This window comes from Parasteatoda tepidariorum, chromosome X1, assembly GCF_043381705.1.
Source record: "Parasteatoda tepidariorum isolate YZ-2023 chromosome X1, CAS_Ptep_4.0, whole genome shotgun sequence".
NCBI lineage: Eukaryota > Metazoa > Arthropoda > Arachnida > Araneae > Theridiidae > Parasteatoda > Parasteatoda tepidariorum.
This window is the reverse complement of record NC_092214.1, coordinates 74,939,972-74,956,907: the sequence shown is the minus strand read 5'-3', so window position 1 is coordinate 74,956,907 and position 16,936 is coordinate 74,939,972. Positions and strand designations below refer to the sequence as shown.

Below are 16,936 nucleotides of genomic sequence, written 5' to 3'. Positions count from 1 at the left end.
CTGCTAGAATCTTGTAAAATTTACCATGTTTCTGGCTCTATGTGAATATGAAGAAACGCGGTAATTTTTACCAAAGCTCTTTGTTAATGACTTAGAGTAAAATTAACAATAAAATATGATTTTATTACCATGCTGCTTGATAGTAATCTGATAAAATTTGGTAATTTTGTCATGATACCTTAGAGTATGACATAAAAGCCATGTATACAGTAAAATTTACATTTCAGTTCTGTATTTTTAATAAATGTGAGGTAACAAGAACTGTGTGGTGTGGCTAAATCAAAAAGGGGGGTGACTAACATTAAGTCAAATTAAGATTGAATGCAATTTAGAAAGTAATATTGAGGCTTAAAACTTAAATATTACATGAAATATATTGCAAAGAATTATTGAATACTGATAACTAAATAACATTAATTACAAGTGTAAAAAGAAGAAATTAAAAAACATACAATTAAAAGTTTATCACAAGTTTAACAGTTACAATTATTTAAGCGTTTAATACATTATTAACAAATTAACAATTAACAAATGATTATTAAATTAGATGAATGATGACGATTAAATAAATTAAGATGATTAGATAATGAAATTAGATAATTAAATTAGAAGTAACAAATGATTTTACTTAATATGTAGTATACCATACTACAAACTGTAATTTTGAAAATCAGTATTTTCTGTAAACCGTTACCATACGAGCGGAAAAATGCCAAATTAAAGACCGTAATTATTGGTTTTAATATAGAATTATGGAATTTTTTTTTTTTTTTTTTTTTTTACAACAAAAGTCATTTTCATACAAGTACGGTAATTTTTCCAATTTTTTTACTCCGTCAACGTAACAAATAAATTTGAAATAAATTTTTTTTAAAAAATGCTAGAGGACTCCTTAACGCTGTTTTTCGAAGTTCTGTTGCCAAGGAAAATAAAAAAGTAATAGTTTAAGTGCCTTAGTTTTGAAGTAATGCGATGATTTTAAACTATATATATAATCTTGCAGTGAAAAATTATCTGGACTTCAGAGTAGACAAATAACTTAAATATTTTAAAAGTTCTTAAACTTTTTTAAAAATTAACAATTTCGACAGTTTTCTATTTAAATTAAAATTATCAAAATCCCTACCTTATTCTCAGTGTTGTGCCATTTTCAAAATCAGCGTAGACAATGCTGCCTCTAAACTTGACCTAACAGTAATGAGTAACAGTTGCAAACTCACAACAGTTTTAAAAATAGCATATTATTGACGAAAAAGCGTAATTTCTTATTACGACGGAGCCTTCAAAAACAGCCTGTAACTCAATTAGAAAAATTGTTTAAATTCAAACCTTCTATGGAATTTCTTTTAAATAGAATTACAAGCATTTAATAAAAATCATTGTTATTTTTCATGATATTTTAAAATGATTCTTAAAAAACTTATCATAATAACAAAAGAAATCTTAACAAATCAATTTGATAAACACGGAGAAAATTTTCCAAAATTAGTTATATTCATAAACTTTTCAAAACCTAAAAATTTTGTTAAATAGCACTTAAGTTAGAAACAATATTAAAATTTTACAAAATTTTTGATTCAAAAACATTTTCATTGTTGTTGTTTTTCTGGGGTAAGCAAAATTTATATGAAGAAAAAGAAACTGAGTATTTTATATTTCTATCTACAAATTATATATTGCGTGAGTCATAACAATAATAACAATAAATATACATTTAAAGTTAAATACATTAAAATATACATTTATTATGATTACAATATAATATACATAATACAACATAATACAATATAATAATTACAATATAATATACATGTTAATATACATTTAAAGTTAAAGTTAAAATTACAGTTCTCAATAAACAATTTCAGTAAATTTTGACATTTGATGTTAAAACAACTGATGTCAAAACCATCTAAAAAAATTAAAAGCAAAGATTTTTTTTAAATTTGATTAGAATAAGAGTGTAATGATTTACCGTTTAGTGCCACGACCCCAAGTGATTTCTTAGAGAAATTAAACGAATAGACATTATTGCTGAAATTTATAGTTTAATCCTCATATCAATTCATCAAAGAAGAAAGTAGTCTAAATGTATCTAAAATATTAAAAAAAAAGGAAGGATGGTCTGTTATTAATTGTTGACATTTAAACAGCAGTTCTTCTTTAAACAAAAGCTAAAATGATCTTTCGGTTTAAGCCTATTATTTTAATTAGTTAAAGGGACTTTTCACGTTATTTTTAGCTTCTATACGAGGAGATTAATGCTTCCAACAACTATTGACCACAATATTTTTCATTTGATGCGTCATTTCCATGGGTTTTTGTTTTCACTTAAAAAAAATTTTGTTTAATTATTTTACGACAATGCGTAACGTTACGGTTCAAAAAAGTTTTTTTAAAAAAATAGCGTTAAAATTGTACTATCAAAATAATTAAAACTACTAATGCAAAATTTTAGTTAGTTATATAAAATAAAACTAAAAAAATTCCACCAAAATCGGATCGGAACTTTCGTGAATATTTGAGCCAGAAATTCATTTCCTTTTTTAAGGTGTTCTGTAAGGACAGCTCTTAATGTAATTTTAGCATCCTTACCAAGCATGAAAACAAAAAAATTTACAGATGAGGGATCACAAATTAAAACTGGAAAAAACAGAAACGCTACCGAAATCTTACCAATTAGAGTAGAGAAATGTTGTTGTAATAACATCAAAACAGGTTTAATTTGTGGTAGGATTTTGAGGGTGTTTCTAATAATTGCCTTTTGTTTCGTCCCGCAATTAAACCTGCCTTGTTCATTGTTCACTACGACAACTTACATGCGCTGCGATTTGTTAGATATTGATAATATTTCTGTGTTTTCGTCGATTAAATATCAATTTCCGACCCTCTAAAGGTATACACTTTTGTTTTCCCTTCTGATAAGAATTCAAAAAAAAAATATTACGATAATATATACTATCTAAAAATAAATAATTGACAACCTGTTCATAGAGTTAGCGTAAATGTTGAAAAATATTTAAATCGTCACCAAAAATTTATATTTTTTTAACATTTCTTTACATAAAAGTTAGAATTAGCATTGAGAAATATTTTAATTGTATGCAAGAAACTACCCTAAAAACTTGATTTTTTAGAATTTGATTTAGAATTACAAGGAAAGGAAAGAGAAAATCAAAAGCGGCACAATAAATGAAATGACTATTCAATGCCAGTAACACTGAGAAAAATAGTATGGTCCGACTACCAAAATATGGTAAATTTCACAGTGTTTTTGGCTTTATGGGGACACCAAGAAGTCCGGTTAATTTTCACCGAGACGCTTTGGTAAAGATTTTGAATAACAAAATATGGTTTTATAATATGTGGTAAAATTTGGTAGTTTTATCATAATACGTTAGCATGGCACAAAGACTATTTATTCGGTTACATTTACTTTCCCATCTTGTATTTTTTACTAAATGCGTGGTAATAAGAACTGCAATAAATAATATATAGTTTATTATAAATTTATATAATATATTAATTAATATTTTTTCAATTAGTTGTAACAGATTTCAAAATTCATTTTATTTTGAAAACCTGAATTTCCAGTAAACTAAATGAACTGAAAAATTACCAAATGAATGATTTAAATACCATGCATTTTGGGATTTATAACCAGGATTATGTTATTGTTTTTATAACTATAAATCTCATTTCCCTACAGTAAGATAATTTCAATCATATTACATCATACATGTTCGTTCGAAAAATCGAGCCTTTTTTCTAATTTATTTGGATGCAAAGCCCTTAATATCAGGGGAAAAGAACATATGTGGAAAATGTTATAAGAAGAAGTTAGTCAAGAAAAAATTTGAAAGTTAGAATTTTTAATGACATTTTTATAGTTTTGACACAATGCCTTTAATACCTGGAAAATTGATCAAATGTGGCATTTTCTCCCTAGAATTTCAATCAAGAGGCAGTTTGAAAATTCGACCTTTTAATGATGTTTTTTTATATTTTGGACGCAAAGCGCTTATTAATGTCTGTGGAGAAGAAAAATAGTAGAAAATCTTGCCCGAAAATGCAGTTAAGAAAGCGTTTGTAAGTTCAAATTTTTAATATTTTTATATTTTGAACTCACAGTTCTTAATATCAGGAAAGTACGCCAATTGTTAAAAATTTCTCCCTAAAATTTCAATCAAAAGACAGTTTGAAAGTTCGTCCATTTAATTACGTTTTTATATTTCGGACGCAACGCCTTTAATGTTTGCACGAAGAAAAAATTCTGGTAAAATTACGTACTGTGTGGTAGCAAGATTTCTGGTGAAGAAAAAAAAAACATAATTTTGGCTAATAAAGCCAAAATATACGGTATTTAAACCATTCATTTGATAATTTTTCCTTTCGTATGGTAACGGTTTGCCGAAAATTCTGGTTCTCAGAATTATAGTTCTTATTCAATTACTTTCTTTTCTGTAATTTTTATTTATTTCATGTAAATTATAGTTCGTATCATAACTTTCGTCCGCAGAGTTTGTATTCTAAACCACACATTTCAGAACAAAACCCTGTATGGAGGAAGAAAAAAAAACTAGTGAAATTAACTTACTGTAAGGTAAAACAAACTTACTGTAAGGTAAAAAGAAAACTAATTCTGATTATAAAAACTAAAACATACAGAATTTAAACCATCCATCTGGCAATCTTCACATTTATATGGTTTATTGAAAATTCTGGTTTTCAGAATTATAGTTAGTTCTTATTACCACACCTTTAGTAAAAGATACAAGACGGAAAATCAAATTTAACCGAATAAATGCTTTTTATGCCATGCTCTAAGGCAGTGTTTCCCAAACTTACGACTTTTGTGTACCCTTTCTAAATTTTTCGTAACGCTGTGTCCCACTAATAAAAAAAATGATTGAATTTTTTTCTGTCAAAAATTTTTACAAAAGTTAAAAATCACAAATGGCTGTTCACACCACTAATTATTAACTGTTAACTCTGCAAAAAGTAGCCAATAGAAAAATACGTAATAGTACATTTTCATGGTTTACTTTGTTTTTAAATAAAAATTTTTGAAATTTTCGTTTTTTATCGCATAAAAACGCGTACCCCCGCTAAACTATTCCCGTTCCCTTGATGGGGGTACGCGTACCACACTTTGGGAAACGCTGCTCTAAGGTATCATGATGAAATTACCAAATTTTACTATATTTAACGAATTTCGTTACATATTACAAATCATATTTTATTATTAATTTTACCAAAATAATTACCAAAGCACTTCGGCAAAAAATACCAGAAATAACTACCATTCGTTGGAAATACCTACCATATTCTGATAATTTTTACCATACTTTTTTTTTCTCAGTGTGAGAAAAAGAACAAACGTAAAACATAAACGTCTTTCCAAAAAATTCAGTTAAGAAATAATTTTAAAATTTGACTTTTAATAATATTTCACGCAAGTCACTTAATATCTGAAAAATAGACCAATGTGGAAAACATCTCTCTAAAATTTCAATCTTTAGACCAGGGATATAAAATTTCACAACTAATATGGAAAAATTAATTTTATGTTTTCCAAAAGTAAGAGTAAAAATATAAGGCACTTAAACTGTTTCATTTATATTTTCATTTATATTTTCATAAAATTATGAATTTCATTTATTGTTTTAATTCTTTTAAACTCGTTTAAGCAGTTTATAAAAAAAAAACTATGAGTGAAATCGACGTTAATATTTCGAGGCATTTTAATTAATCACATTTATTATCATATAAAAGTAAAATGAAAAAGCATTTGCTTATAATATATTATGATACTTTTACGTTGAATGGTTTATCTTTATAATGTGCGCATTGATGTGCCGAAGCATTTGAAAAAATCGCATTTATCATTAAATGTATGTGTGATGTTAAAGAATTTTCCTATAACATAATATGATATTTTTACGTTGAATATTTTATTATTATAATGTGCGCATTAATGTGTAGACTCATTTTAAATAATCGCATTCATCATCAAATGTATGAGTAATGAGCATTTGCTTATAACATAATATAATACTTTTAAGTTGAATATTTTATTATTATATTATGCGCAAAACAATATACTTTTTTATTACATTTTTAAGAATCCATAAATCAATAATGCACAGTGTATTCTGAAACTTCTCAATAAAGGAAGAAATCAAAAACAAAGTTATTAAAAATACATTAAACTAACATGATCTATTGAATTGTATTACAAGAAATGAATAAATAACTCACTAAAAATAATAAATTACTTTCTCTATTTTATAAATTCAAGCGTCTTTTCTACCATTCATTTATTTTTTCCTAGCTACTATAATATTAGTCAGCAAAAATATTTTTGACCCCAAACAGAATTTGTAGAGCATCAAAAAAAGTTGTCTATCACAACCCCATCTGTTTCTTATTCAAAAATTCTGTTTTTAAATTCAAGTTTTAATTTTAAAAGTAATCAAAAATGCATTATAATAGAACATCTCTTCAAATGAACATTCTTAAATTAATAAAAAAACAAATTACGATTCTCAAGGGCTTAGTGTGAGATAGTAATAAGCAACAAAAATATCTAGAGATAAGCACATAAATTATGTTATTCTCTTGAACAGCCATTTTTAAAATTAACGTTGAATTTACAAGAGAATATACATTTCCGTTTTTAGAATATACTGCCATTTTTTTAATTGTTGCTTTTTTCTTATTATGGCTAAGACAGACCACACACTGAGAAAGCAAACAATAAAAAAGAAGCATATATGTGGCAAATTCTAATACTTTTGCAAAGGAAGCGCAAAGTTGATATGCGCATGCTAATGCAAAAGTATTGGAATCTGCAATTGTATTACCGCTCGCTCCCTCATTGTGAGGAGATAAAAAAGTATCTAATTGTACAGCAGGTTACATTACTGTTGTTCAACTCAGTTTTCAAATTGAAAAAATAAAATATTAAATCAATACTTTAAAAAAAAATTGGAAGTAAATTGCTTGTTCCGTTTTGTTGTACTCAGGTATGTTTGATGAAGAATCAGAGAAGTCAAGGTAAAAGCAATAAGGAAAAATAAAAAGTGGTAACACGTTTGTGATTTCAAAATTAAATATTTTTTTTTTGGGGGGGGAAGGAACATTTGATTTTAAAAAAATGAGATCTGTGAATTCCAAATCAAAATATGTTTGGACCAATCAAGTTTAAAAAGGATATCTCAAAATTCATACACGATTTGAATTAGAGATGAAAAATACGAAATGTTCCGTTATGACTACCCTTGATTTGTAAGTTTAAATTTCTTTAAAAAAATAATAAATAATAAAAAAAAGACATCAACACTGGGATTTGCAAATTAATATTTAAACAGCGAAAAAAAATAAAAAAGCTATATCAATTTGATCATATTGAGAGGGACAATTGTACTGAACATATTCTGTGTAATTGTTGATTGAAACTTTAAGGTGTTTCTTATAATCGTTTCGTAATTTTTCTACGTTTTTCCAGCATTGAAACAGGTTTTGATGTTACGTAGATCCATCCTTCTCAATAGTGATTGGTTATTGTATATTGATAGCGCTTTCGATTTCCTTTTACTTAAAAGATTAATTTGTGCTTCCCGCTGTGTATACTTTTATCTTCTTCTTTAACAATGATGCTAAAAATATACATTAAAGGTGGTCATTACATAACACTCTGTACGTAGTAAGAGCCATTACATTTGGTTGTAGCATTGTTTAATAATATTAATACAAAATAATCTTGCTACTGCTAAAAAACTGATATAAAGAAATGATATGAGATGTGTTTGGGATAGTGTAAATCGAATAAAGTTATTTTCAATTATTTGATTTCAAATATTTAATAATGTATTCGTATGATAATTTTAACAATCTGTTCACGTGATATCTTTAAGATTGCATTCATATGACATTTTTAAGATTGTATTCATATGATATTTTTAATACAGTAATCGTAAATTTTTCTATGATAACTTATAAGTTTTATAAATGTTGTTTTTTTTGCAAGATGTTTTTTTTTATCCTGGGTTTTTTTTATTATTTAAATTACAATTCTTTAATTTTTTCGTGTTTAAAAGCACTATGAAACAATGATGCTTGGCTAGTACATAATCCTTTTTGCTCAGTGTCTGTTTGTGCTTATCATAACACTTGTTTGTGATCTCAGCGAATAGTAGTGTGATGGTTTTTTGTGCTATTTAACGGTGCTGTTAAAGTTTCATGCGTATCATATTTTTATTAGAAATTTGAAGTTGTGATTAATGAAATAATGATATATTTCTCTCATTATTGAGTTATATCATCTACTGGATCGCAATGTTAGTCTACATCGATTTTTTATTTTATTTTTAACTATGCAGCTCATCAACATTGTTCGTTAAAATGTGGCTAACCAAGTATTATTAAATTTCGATTGATTCATACACAAATGCTCGTTTGTTCATTGTTTTCGAGTCCTAGTTACAGAAAAAACAGAATTCTTACTATTTTTTTTCTTTTTTTTTTTTTTTGGACGGGGTNTCTTTTTGCTGAAACGTGATTGGGTTTATTAAAGTTTTTAATTAAAAAAAATTTCACCAATTTTAAATAAATCAAAACTAATTTCTAGCATATTGTAGAAAATATGACATTAAAATTTTAACTATTACTTTCTTTTAAACCAATTACAATCATAATACATACAAAACATAAAATTTTATGAATCTATGGGAAAACAATACTTGTGAACATTGTATATTTCCTTCGTTATCCATAAAACACTTCTTTCAAATCATGAAAAAATTTAAATACTAAATTATGCTATAAAATGAATGAATATACAATTTCTAGATAAATAAAAGATACATACGCTCCATAACATGTAAAGAAAGTTAACCAGCATCAATGAAACATAAAAGAGAGTATAGTTTAATAAATATACCACTTTGGTGACGAGTGACGTATAAATACGTCATTTAAGTTCTTTACTTGGAAGCAGATGACCTGAATTTATGTCATTTTCATACATTTAATAGCTCAATTTGTCGGATGAAAAGTTATTTTAGATTTAGTTGAATGTATTCAATCACTTTCTGTTATATTTCGTAATGATTATCACCAAGATAAATTTTAAAATCTTATGTCGCAATCAAAATATGAACATAGATTCAAATGCAATGAACTCCCATAATATTTGTTTTTAGAATACGAGTTATAAATGAAGACAAAAAAAAGTATACAAATTGGAAATTACCAATTAATAAAGGGAGGGGAAAATGCTACAAATCACAATTGAGGAAAGTGCTCTTCCCAGAACACCTTGAGTGAAAAAATTACACCGTGTTCAGTAACGACTACTCTTAAATATTATTTTTTATTTTTTTTGTGAAACGTAAAAGCAGTTGTTATTTATAGTTTAAAAGGGTTGGGATAGCCTGATTGGTAGGGCACTGGGCCCATGTCCAAGAGTTCATGGGTTAGATCCCCGCCGGCCGAAGACTCCCCGTGTAGTAAAGAGTGACTGATGCACGTTAAATCTTTCGAGTCGCAAAGTCCTCCATGTTCCTATAACAAATCAGTATCCCTGGGGGTACTGATCCAGGAGTTTCCTTGTCTTCTGGATTGGTTCAAAATTACAAGGTTACGGAGTTGAACATTAGTAGTCGTAAACCCAAAATTGGGTCGGCTGTTCAACGACGGATATAAAATATAGTTTAAAATTAATCTCTCTCGCGTTAGCCTTGTCTATCTTTCAACACATGAAAGACGGATGGGGATAATTTAGGGGTAGAATAATATGAAAAGTCGAGTATAAAACTTCAATTGTTAAGGAGAGGAAACACATATTGTGTTAAATATATAACACTTCTAACGCAAAAGTGTCATGTTCTTCATGTTTTGTATATCCAGATGTGTTGTTTTTAATTTTGTTGCAGGTTGACTTTCTCGTCATCGGTTTAAGGAATGTATCCTCTAAAGGCACTTTCGTCAGCTTCTGTGTGTCTATATGTGTACTTTATTTTTCACGTCTCTGACCTGAAAATTGTCATGATTGCCAGGTCAGTGCTATAAAGATTTTTCTAGTTATTCTAGGTTTGTTTATTTTTTACCCTGAATGCTCGATTGGTATGTATTTCAATTACTTGTATGTAATGTTTAAATGTAATTATGCTTAAAACAATGAAATTTGTTTGGATCATATCGATAATAATACTTAGGTTAATTACAGAGTTAATATATTGCATGGCAGTGTTTGTTTTTTTATTATTTTTATTGATTTGCCCTAATGCGCTTCGCATCATTTTTATTAGCTGGAGAAAATTGGTTCAGACTTATCTTTCTAAATTTGCTGCTTTTAATTTTGTTACAGATCATTACAATTTTCATATACCTTTTCAAAAGATGAATTTCAGAATTTCTGGAGTATCTTTTTTTTTTAAGCCGTAAGGTTCCCGGCATTATTGTGATAAATGTTTCATAGCTTTGAAATAAATTTAAATGACTGTTCTTTCATCTTTTCTTTAGATAAAGCTGTATTGCTAGTTTTAATATATCTATATAAGATGCCTTTTATGGATCAAATAAAACATTGAATTTATGAGAAAGTACATACATTTTTATTTTCTCCTAATTAGATGAGTAAGTTTGGTTTACTCTTTATAAAAGCATATGATAGGCTGTAATTAAGAAAGAAAACTTCAGAATTAATGTTTCACAAAAATCGTCAATTTAACTGCAATTCCATAAGCATTTTTATGTGTAATTAAATGGATGCTTTTCATTCGGTACAATTTATATAATTTGATTTTTTTTTCTTTTTTTTTTGTATACCAATAGAGTAGTGCTTGTTTCGGTCATCAATCCCCATGATTGTTTCTCTTTCGCCATTGTAGACATTTTTTTAAAAGACTTCATTTATAATCTATATAATTATTATAATTTTATGAAAGTATGGTTTACTAATGAGAATAGCTTTTTTTTAATTTTATTTCCCTTATGGTTTGTAATTAATATATATAGATATAGATATATAGATATATATAGATATAAACTTTTTTTGAATGGTTTAAATGTATATGAATATAGATTTTTAGAACTCTCTACCTGATTGTTCTCTTTTAGATGTGCTTTTAAAGTGATCTTCAATGTTTGGCAAAATGCTAATTTCTTCATTTGAGTGAAGAGATGGTCGACCCCATTCTCATAATCCACCTATTCTCTTTGTTTTCAAATTAGTTGAAATGTCGTCAGTTGTTAACCACGTCAGTTGATACAAATTTCTCAGCATAAAAGGCTTAAAGCTAAGTCAAGCTTGTACAAAATATTAGATTTCATAGCGTCATGCTTGAGAATTGGTATTATCAATGGTAAATAGAAAAAAATGCGAAGGGTAAAAACACTATAAAAACGGCTCAAAAATAAAGTATCGGCAAAAAAGGGCTGCAAAATAAGCGAAAAAGGAAGAAAAAAATTTGTTTAAAGTTTACGGAAAGAAACTTTGCACAAAGATTTTAAATAAATTATTAGGAGTCTTTAGGAGTTCTAAAAGCGTTCTTAATTCCAATAATTCACCTACCGTACTGCGATATAATAATCGTGTACAAATAAAAAAAAATTTCAGAAGTGATTTTTAAAATAATTGTCTCAAAAGAAAACACTTCATCAGTTTTGGTAATAATCTTAATAACAAGATGAACTCTCTGAAAAAATACTGTTTATTGTTACATTAAATATGATAATATACTATCATAGAAGATATATTATGTAATTTTTAAAAAAAATTTGTTTACATAAAAGTTTATGTTTGTTTAAATAAAAAACTTTGTACCTATATTTTGTGTTTGCTGGAATAGGGAGGGACTTTTCTGAGTTTTTGAGGGGATGTCCCCATTAGCCTTGAAGGGTGGACATCCCTGGTTTGACTTACTATATCAACTCTCTAATGCTCTTTTGTTTTTAAACTAGACATATTTATAGGTTATTACAATTATTAAAACCTGTTTTTTTGTCCAGCTTATTATGCCTTTAACAAACACTAGCAAACAATATGGATTTATCCCACTAGTCGGATTATTTTGTTTCTTTTCGATAATCTCAGATCCGGGTACTACCCGGTTTTTCGTATAAAATTTGTATAAAAAATGCAGTAATCGTATAAAACATTCCAATAAATATGATAATTTATTATATAATTTAACATAATTTAATGTTATGATTTAATATTATAATTCATTATTTCTTTTTTTTTTACCTTTTTTACTTTTTTTTGTTAATCGCCATACTATCGTAATGATTTTTGGATAATATATGCATAATAGTTACATATCAACATTAAATGTATAGATTAACAATGCAATAAGATATAACTTTTTCGAAGTAATAAAAATTAATTAGATTTTTTTTTAACATTTAAACACAATTTTTAAAATTTAAAATCTAACCTTAGACTCATAACAAGCCCCTTCCCCCCCCCCTAAAACTTTTATATTTATGATTTTTAGAGAATATTATCGAAGTATATAAGTTTTTGCCAGCTTTTTCAGAGTTCCGACCACTGATTATTCGATTTCATACCATTTCATTATTATATAAAGATATAAAAAATTCGTTGTACCTATAAATACCTAACATAACTATACTACTCCATAAAGAACCAATGCCACAATTCATCTTCATCCTCTCTTTTACCCTATTATTAGTAAAATAAAATACGCAATACATACTAAAAATAGAATGAAAATACAATTCCAATTGTTTCCTAATTTCTAATTAAATTCAACAAATTATTAATAACAAATCATTTTTTGAATTCTAAGACAGAGCCTTCTTAAATGAGTTGCTTTTAAGTGCTCTAAAATCCCTCATTCCTCTTCATATTACATCCTTTTTTAATTTAATTTGAATGCATCAATGGTGTGATGTTGGAATGATTGGTTAAGAAATGTTCGATTAAGAAATGTTATTGTAAACAGTTAAAAATTATGTGACTAATTCTAATAAATCCTTATTTAATGTTAATCAATTTAGTTAAATTTTAGCGAGTAGTTACACTTTATAGATATTTTTTATTAACTAAGGGATGCAGTGATTGGATGTCACGGGAGATTTCTGGGGCCCCCAAAGATTTTCACTATTCGGCAAATTTTGTTTGGCCATTCAGCATATTTATAAAAATTCATTTTGTCTCTTTTTATTTAAAAAGCAACAATGAAATTATGAACAGTACTTCGTACCATCTTTAATTTATTTGGAGTAATTAAATAGTAAACACTGAGGATTGATCAGAAATAAAAAGCAGCCTGTCGTAGCCTTTAACGTAATTAAAATGAACAATCAAAAATTACGAAGTATAAAAATTGGAATAATAAATAAAACATAGTAGTGAGAAACATACTCGTAAGTAACTGAGGTAACATTTCCGGGGTTAGCCACTGATAACGAGCAGGGTGAGGTGCAAAAACCCTCTTGAAATTATAAAAGAGAATCTTAAGAGCTTTACAGCGATAAAAACTACGTGTCTATTAAATTGGTAGGAGGCTCTTTCAATGCTATGAGGAAAAAGATAAAGATTAATTCAAGTATCAAATTATCAAAAATTTTAAAATAATCATTTTTATTTCATTACTTTATATGTTGGTTTTATTTTATTTATTGACTGGAAAAATTAGATGTAAAGTCACGTTTACTATATTTGAATCTACTTTGTTATTTTCGGCTTTTCAAATTCAACAAATAAATTAATTTTAAATAGTTCTAGAAATTTTTTTATTTATAATTATTTTTTTAACCACTGAAACCGTAATTTTCATTTTAAAGTACGATTGAATATATTATTCCTATTCAGTATTCGACGAGATTTGACGATTACCAAATTATATTTTTATTCGATTCGGGAGATATTGCTAAGTTACGTCTTTGCTTAAAATTAATTTTTCTTTTTTTTATTTAATATTCATTTTTCAAATGATTGATTATTTATTTTATTTATTCCATGATATAAAAGTAAAACATTCCCGCAACAATCCATTGTGGGCCAGGGGTTTATAAAAGTTAAGGGTTCACTATTTCGTGATCAACAGTCAGAGTGGGGCAATGTGGTCAATGTTGCACTCGGGCCCGCCTTCACTTCCCAGGCAAGCTGGGTGGGCTTTAAGCTGCTACTGCAGTTCGGACCTCAATGCTTCACAGCAATCCAATGCCATAACTATAATAACTCCATAATTAAATTTTCTCCTGAAATAAATATTACAAATACTCGTAAATCAATATGCATAATTGAATACATAAACAAATTTAACATAAGAAAAAGAAGAGAAGATTAGGCAGAAAATTTCTCGCAATAATTTTTTTTAACAAAAATTACACTAAATTTTTAAAAAAATACTTCCAAACAAGCTAAACTCTCTAATCCATTTACACTCGCAGAAAATGCTCAAGTGGACAAAGAAACAACAAATTCCTGAAATATTTCCCCCAGCAATTATTTCCCTCATTATCACCCCCATCCCCTCTTCCATTGTCAAACAAAATATTCAAGGGGATAAGTCAAACAATTTATTCAATAAATTTTCGGATTTTTCTTGATCTCTAGTCAAGGCCGGATTTACGTATAACCTAAATAAGCTGTAGCTTGGGGCCCCGAGATGATAAGGGCCCCAGATCCTACTTTCCCCCCTCTTTTTTTAAAGTTTTATTCGGAGCTGCGGCCCTCAGAAGCCCAAAATGCATTTTTTTTCTTTTTTGCATTGTCGGACATAATAAATAGAAATATATGACTGAATAAAACAAAAAACTTCGTTGTCCTTAGTAAGGAACCTATCATCTTTCAAGCAATTTGAGTGTTAATAAATTATTTATAAATAAGCAATTTTTAGTTTAAAAGGTAAAAAAGTTTTTTTTTGCCCCATCATTCGATCATCAGACTATTTAATATCTGCTTCTAAGGCATATACAATGACAATTTGTTTTTGTTTTTTTTGCTGTACTAAAATTTAACAAATATTTTCAATATAAACATCAATTAAATAATATCAGCTTACGAAATGCTCTTTTTACTTTTACAAACAGTATTAATATAACGGCCCTCACCTGCTCCAGGGACTGCTGGATTGGGTTCAAAATGACAAGGCTACGGAGTTGAATGTTAGTAGTCGTAAACTCGAAATTGGGTCAGTTGTGCAATGACTGTTTTAAAATAAACTAATAAATTTGGCCGGGATAGCCTGGTTGGTAGGGCGTTGGACTCGTGTTCGTGAGAATGGGAGTTTGAATCCAGCCGGCAGAAGAATACCCAAGTATAAAATGGTGACTAGTGCAATGTTAAATCTGTCGGGGTCACAAAGTCCTCAAAGTTCTCGTAACAAATAAATACATCTGTTTACTAATCTAGCAGTTCCCTTGTCTTCTGGATTGGGTTGAAAATTACAAGGCTACGGAGTTAAACATTGGTTGCCGTAAACTCAAAATTGAGTCGGTTGTTCAACGGCGGTTATAAAAAAAATAAAACTAATAATCAAATTGTATTTTCTTGCTTTCTTTCTAACTCTTTGCATATTTTCTACGCACATTCAAAATTTCATGTTTCTAAGTCTTATAGATTTTGTAACGTAAAGAAAAAACAATTGAGAAAAAAATTCGCGAAAAAATCATTAGAAATTGCAAATAAAATATATTCAAAATGAATCCAGAAAAAAAAAACTCTGTTAAATATATAGTGGCCCAGCACCCCTAATTTTTACTCTGTGCTTAAAATGTCTTTTTTTCGTAACTTTTTTCCCTCGTTCAAAAAATATGTGCAATAAAAGAAAGGTTCTACATAATAGTCTTATCACAATTAATATATTTAACAATAAAGTAATATTATCAAATTTTTTAATAATATAATGTTAATACTCAACAATAAAAAATAATGACAGTTTACTTTAGGTGTATATAAATGGAATTGAACTTATGAGGGCCCCATCATTTTCAGTAGCTTAGGGCCCCACCAAGCTTAAATCCGGCCCTGTCTCTAGTTAGGGATAGTAATGCCAAATGTTACAAACCAGAAACAACGATTAAGCAATAACGATGAAAACGATAGTAGTAACAGCCAATCAAGATGGTGTATTTGATTAAAAAGTCTGGTAGCCAAGCAAAAGTCGTCGATAAAAATAGGTTCTGTATAGAATTTTTGTCTCTCTGTCATAACGTCGAAAAATTGTAATTTCTTTTTCTGGCAACAATGTCAATCATAATAATAAAAACATTGCTGTACATGGATAACTCCTCTTGTGTCAAAAAAAGTATTGTTTATTTGAGTAAATATTGTTTTACCGGTTCTGATTAATCATAATAATTTGTCAATAGTTTCGCTGAAAAATTTGACATGGAACTACTTGTAAATTGTTCTATTCAGAGAATTCATAGCGCTAATTTAAAAATTAAAGGTGAGTGCCCTTACTGGAATGAACCTCGTTACGCACTAAAGACTTCTGGTGTTTGTTGTTCGTTTAATATTTTAATTTAATTTTATGTTTATTTTGGTCAGTGACAAAATAGCATTAAGAAGTGGTCTTTGAGAATCAATCTTAAAACTCTTCAAATAGCGAGCAGCTTCAAATATTGGTGTAGAAAGTGTAAATAATTTTTGAATTTCACTAGCTTTTAATTTTTTCTTATTTTATTTTTACAGTTAAATTACTAATTGTCTCCAACTTTTATTCAATGCTTTTCATGAGGGGGAGGCCAAATTTTTATCTCCCACAGTAAGTAGGCAAACAATATTTCAATAAGTCCTGAAAACAAGGAAATGGCTTAGAATTTGAAAGTAGAATGGAAAAGTTAATCAAGGTTGGCAAGTTTCTGACATGTGGCAGTTTTTGACGGTTTTTAACCAAAAATCCGTGCGTCAAACACTTAGAAAATTACATTCATATATTGGTATAAGCATTAT

At 27.9% G+C, this 16,936-nt stretch overlaps 2 protein-coding genes across 8 annotated transcripts in view; one reads left to right on the top strand and one right to left on the bottom strand.

The window, feature by feature from the left end:
* The window catches only part of LOC107452122 (MFS-type transporter SLC18B1), an 86,465-nt gene extending 77,502 nt beyond the window's left edge, over positions 1 to 8,963 (bottom strand). For 2 of the 4 annotated variants that reach the window (XM_071187408.1, XM_071187410.1), the window contains exon 1: positions 8,873 to 8,963. The gene's annotated coding sequence lies outside the window, so the exon portion shown is untranslated. Of the gene's footprint in view, positions 1 to 1,975; positions 2,098 to 8,872 lie in introns of those variants that run through there. The other 2 variants (XM_071187407.1, XM_071187409.1) reach the window with 1 other exon arrangement.
* Positions 8,964 to 16,035: 7,072 nt separating this feature from the next.
* Positions 16,036 to 16,936, top strand: part of LOC107452119 (epsin-2) — a 34,115-nt gene continuing 33,214 nt past the window's right edge. The window contains exon 1 of one of the 4 annotated variants that reach the window (XM_043042628.2): positions 16,036 to 16,158. The gene's annotated coding sequence lies outside the window, so the exon portion shown is untranslated. Of the gene's footprint in view, positions 16,431 to 16,480; positions 16,620 to 16,936 lie in introns of those variants that run through there. The other 3 variants (XM_016068432.3, XM_016068431.3, XM_043042627.2) reach the window with 3 other exon arrangements.